The sequence below is a fragment of the Neomonachus schauinslandi genome, chromosome 3 (assembly GCF_002201575.2).
Source record: "Neomonachus schauinslandi chromosome 3, ASM220157v2, whole genome shotgun sequence".
Lineage (NCBI taxonomy): Eukaryota > Metazoa > Chordata > Mammalia > Carnivora > Phocidae > Neomonachus > Neomonachus schauinslandi.
The window spans coordinates 63,415,028-63,420,700 of record NC_058405.1 but is presented as its reverse complement, the minus strand read 5'-3'; the positions used below and the strand labels follow the sequence as shown (position 1 = coordinate 63,420,700).

Sequence of the window (5,673 nt, the reverse complement as noted above, 5' to 3'; positions counted from 1 at the left end):
CTAGTTGCCCCTGTATCTTTTTTTTTTTTTTTTTTTTAAGATTTATTTATTTATTTGAGAGAGAGACAGACCATGCAAGTGGTGGGGGGACAGAGGTGGAGAATCCTCAAATGGACTCCTTACTGAGCACAGAGCCTGACTTGGGGCTCAATCCCAGGACCCTGAGATCATGACCTGATCTAAAATGAAGAGCCAGCCGCTCAACTGACTGAGCCACCCAGGTGCCCCTATCACGTATGTATACATCTTGAAACAATGTATTACTTAGCTTTATTTGCTTTTGACCTGGGTGAAAATACACATGTAGTCTCCTGTGATTGCTTTTGTGGTTCCATATTGTTTTTAAGGTTCATCCACGTTGTTGCTTGCAGCTACTGTTTGCTCATTTTCAGTGCACCTCACTATTGACAAACAGGCCCCCAGTCACTGACTTATTTAGAATATTTAAAAGTCTTTGCTATTACAAATAATGCTACCATGAATATTTTTGTACATGTCTCCTGGTGCATATATATGCAAGAGTTGTTCCAGTACCGAAAATCAAGGTGTGCACATCCAGAAATGGAATTGCTAGAATTTATGTTCAACTTTACAAGATTGTTGTAAACAAGATTTTGATTGTTTTCAAGTGGTTTGTTATCAACTGGATCTTCTACTAGCAGTGTACTGCTCTCAAGAATTCCTTTTGTTCCACATCATTGAAGCCACTTGATATTGTTGGAACTTAGTTACTATTTGACAACTTAGTGGGTGTAAAATAGTATTTCATTATAATCTGAATTTAGATTTCCCTGAATTTCAATAAAGCTGAACAATTTTCACAGGGCTATTTACAATGCATGTTCTCTTTTCCCTGTATTGTACTTATGTCTTTTGCTCTTTTTCATTTTTTCCATTTTCTTACTGATTTATATATAGTCTTTATATATACATTTCCATATGTTTTTAATATGCATATATACTTTCTATATACTTATATAGATAGATAGATAGATAGATAGATAGATGCTTGACAGCTACATGAGGGGCAAATATAATTCTCTCCATTGTGGCTTATCTTTTCACCTTTTTAATGATGCCTTTGATATCAAATATAGGAAGCTTCAATACACTTAGTGTCTGGTATGTCTTGTTTAAAAATCCTTCCTTTTCTATGGAACACAGGATATCCTTAAGAGAGGATAGTCTCCTATATTTTCTTTGAAAGCTTTTAGAGTTATTTGCTCTTTTGACTTTAGGTCTTGAATCCACCCAGAGTTGCTTTTTGTGCATGGTGTAGTGTAGGGATCCATTGTAATTTTCTTTTATATAAATACCCAATTCTCAGAGCACTTTATAACAAATCGTCCAATATCTTAACTCATCTGCCATGCCAGCTGTTATAAATTGGTCTCGTCAGAGTGAGCGCTCATGGTTTCCTTATTATACTCCGCTATCAATTTGGTTATCTCCAATGAATACTTCATTGTCTTAGTTTCTATGGTTTTATTAGTCTTGGTATTTGGTAGAGCAGGTTCCTCATTGTCTTTAGAAGAGTATCTATTATTTGTAACCATGATAGTTGTGTAACCTCCATTTAAATAGGTTTTCTTTAATGATTGTCATGAAGTTAAAAAAAAAAATTCCCCATAACTCCTAAGTCATATGTCACTGTTTTCTTTCTAAAGACTTAAAATTTTTTAGAGCAGTTATATGTTCACAGCAAAATTGAGAGGAAGGTACAAAGACTTCCCATATACCTCTTGCTCCCACACATGCCTAGGCTCCCGCATTATCAAAATCCTCCACTAGAGTGGTACATTTGTTGCAATTGACGAACTTACATTAACACATCATTATCACCCAGAGTCCATAGTTTGGATTAGGATTCACTCTTGGTGTCGTACATTCTATGGGCTTGCACAAATGTATAATGTCATGATAATGTTATGATGATGTCAGCCATCACTATAATACCATAGAATATTTTCACTGCTCTGGAAACCCTCTGTGCTCCACCTATTCATCCTTCTCTGCCCCTCCCCCAAGCCCCTAGCAACCACTGATCTTCTATGTCCATGGTTTTACCTTTTCCAGAATGTCATTTAGTTGGAATCATATGGAAACTTTTCCAGATTGGCTTCTTTCACCTAGCAATCTGCATTTAGGGTTACACCATGTCTTTTCATAGCTTGGTAGCTCCTTTTTTTAGTGCCGAATAGTATTCCATTGCCTGGTGTTTCCTTTTGTTGAATGAAGTTTTTTGCTGTTGCTCATATTTGAAAATGCAACTGACTTTTGAATATATTCGTAAATATCACTAAGCTTTATATCTTACTTTTTAATTATACCTTTTACTGTTTTATACCCTGCCAGTATTAGCCAGACTGTGTAGTACAATGCTGAACTACATTTTACTTGACCAGTCTGATTTTAAAGGGCTGCTTCTAAAATTCCATAGTTAAGAATAATGTGTGCTATACTTTTATAGATTAACTTTACCTAATAAAGCTTCATTCTTTTCATAGTTTGCTAAACGTGTGTTTTTTAACCATTATGGTGATTTTTATCAACCATTTTTTATAGACTGAAAAAATGGTTTTTCTCCATGTGATGATTGCCCTTTTAGATTTAATTTTATCCTTGCTTTGCTATTAATAAATCTATCCTTTACTCCCGACAGAAACCCAACTTGGTTATGGTGTACTATTTTTTAGTCTTGCTAATATTTTATGTTTCACTATTTTTCTTGGGTAAGGTTGACTTGCATTTTTTCTCCTACTACGCTTGTCTGAGTTGTGGTATCAGAGTTAAACTGGTCTATAAGAATGAGTTGATGAGTGTTTCCCCCTTCTATTCTCTTGGAAGAGTGTGTGCAGTAGAATGAGCCCGAAAAGACTTCCGAGGCTTCCAACATACCAACATGCTGGCAAGTAAGACTTCTTACTGTGTGCTTATTTCTTCCACTTTTCTGTGCCTTCTCCATGTTTTTTTCTTATTCCATTTGCCCTCTCCACCAATTAGGAATTAAAAACACTAATGACTTTGAAGATTTATTTATTTGAGAGAGAGAAAGAGAGAGAGTGCTTGTGGGAGCAGGGGGAGGGGCAGAGGAAGAGGGAGAGAATCCTCAAGCAGATGCCCCGTTGAGCGTGGATCAAGAGACAGGGCTCAATCTCATGACCCTGAGATCTGACCTGAGCCGAGATCATGACCTGAGTGGAAATCAAGAGTTGGACGCTTAACCGATGGAGCCACCCAGGAGCCCCAAACACCGAAGACTTTGAACTCTTACTGTAAAACTTTTACCAGAAGTAAATTAGGAATTTTGAAATTTAGTCAGTATCAAAATGCCCCTCCTGAATACAAGGACCTGGGGATACTTTAATTTTGATCGCCCTTCCCAACAGACTTGCCAGTGTTGCCCAATATTTTGTCACTTAACTGACCCAAATGAGACATTGTTTACTAGTGTTGTGTCACCTTTAGAAACAACAAAGGCTCACTAAATTTGATTTGGAGTGAAGTGTCTTTTTTAAGTCAATAAATTTATATTTAAGGAATTTCACATGTGATTTCTCCTACTACCAATCACCTTAGTTCCCTCAAAGTCTGTCATAATCTTCCAGGTAGCCCTTTTTATTTATTTTTTATTTTTTTAAAGATTTTATTTATTTATTTGACACAGAGAGAGGGAGACACAGTGAAAGAGGGAACACAAGCAGGGGGAGTGGGAGGGGAGAAGCAGGCTGCCCGCAGAGCAGGGAGCCCGATGTGGGGCTCGATCCCAGGACCTCGGGATCATGACCTGAGCCAAAGGCAGACACTTAACGACTGAGCTACCCAGGCGCCCCAAGGTAGCCCTTTTTAAAAAGAACTTTTGCTCAATCCACAGTTGTCATTGTCAGTCAGTCCACAATTCTTTCAGTTGGGCTTCTTTTTTTTTTTTTTTTTTGAGTCGGGGGCAGAGGGAATCTTAAGCAGGATCCACGCCTGGTGCAGAGCCCGACGCGTGGCTCGATCTTGGGACCTTAGCTCAAATCAAGAGTCTGAAGCTTAACCTACTGAGGCACCCAGGTTCCCCTCAGTTGAACTTCTTTGATCTTCACCTGGATATGGACATACTTCAAAACTTCCCCACCTAAAATCTTTGGAATCCAATTTCTTCAAACAATTGATTTTAGGGCCCTAGAAGTTAAAACTGTAGAAAGTTCACTGATGGCTATTTTGTCAAGTGATTTAAAAATATATTATTCCTTAATTGTTTCTAATACTGAAAAGTCTTGTTCCATCCACTTTTAACAAGAAATGTTACAGGTCTCATTGTCGCCCCTGCAATAACGAAAGCATAACCTGTGTCTCAGTGTCACATTAACCATCCATGGACACCACAGACAACCATGCCCATTTTCATCTAGAATGAGGCTTGGAGTAAATGAAGTCCTTTCTAAAATTCTGTGACACTAACTATATTTAATAAGTGCAGACTAAACTCACCTAGCAAATCAATTGGTAAGGCTTAAAATTAAGGTTCATCAATTACATGAATTAACAGTGTTTGCAAATCCTATATAACTATAGGGCTTTATGTGAAGAGAATGCAGAGGTGCATTTCTAATCCCTTTCCATAATGCAGATCCTCACCATCTTCATTTTTAGATTTCTGGAAAAACCATCCAGTGTACTACCTCTAATTCAACCTCCATGCTATAGCTTACGTGACTTTTGCAAAGTGCTTTCTATTTCAAACTGCTGACCGGAAACAAACACCCGAGTCCTCCACATAGCTTACGAGGTCTTTTACAATCAGGTCCCTTGATTTTAGAGTTCCCCAAACTACAAACTTCATTCAAACCCCAGCCAGTTATGGGATTATATTGCTGTGCTGGTCTGTCACACTTGGTGCCTCTATGAAGGATGTTATTTCTTACTCATCCTAAAACTTTAATGTCACTGACAAGGCTTTCTGGACTCCCTCAGGCAGAAAGGTAGTCACGTTCTCTCTTGCCTATTTTCAAAGCCCTTGGTAGTAAAAGTAGCTTGGTATTGGTATTAAATGCTTGGTTTAAATTTACCACTTACTATGTTGTGGGACTTACATCTTGACTTATCTATCTGGTTAATTACGTTGCTAGTACTTATCTCATAGGGTTATGAGATACATAAAACCCGTCTGCGGTAATTATTGCAAGCGCTCCAAAAATGTTCTCTTCATTTTTATATAAACCTTTATGTGCCCGATACACACAAGATGCCAGGAATACATCTAAAAGATGAACAGGACATAGTTCCTTTGCTATGATGACAGGGGCTCATGGGACAGTAAAACTAAACCTTGTAGCAGTATCACTAGAGAAAGATTACTCATTAATTTGTCTTGAGTGAATGGTCAACATATATATATAAGACAATCTTTAAAAGGTTTTATAAGTGTGGACTTAAAAAAGAACAAATGACAACTTCCAGCAACTGGCATTGGATTAACTATGCAGTTACATTCTGTGTTTGCAGATAATTAAAGGCATAAATAGTCTGTTTGAAGTGTTGGTTGTAAGTTTCACGTAAGATAATATATAAAGGAATGAGCAACTGAGTTTCAAATGAATTTGGACAAAAATGTTCTATGTATTAGCATATACGAAAAATTAAAAAGCCTCTCGAAGCACTTAATAAAACACTTATAAGATATTTGTC

General features: G+C 37.3%; 1 non-coding gene across 1 annotated transcript; it reads right to left on the bottom strand.

Annotated features, from left to right (window-relative positions):
• Positions 1–4,285: 4,285 nt before the first annotated feature.
• Positions 4,286–4,406, bottom strand: LOC123324492. Its single transcript, XR_006539855.1, has one exon. It is a non-coding gene; the product is annotated as a small nucleolar RNA SNORA1 (small nucleolar RNA).
• Positions 4,407–5,673: the final 1,267 nt, after the last annotated feature.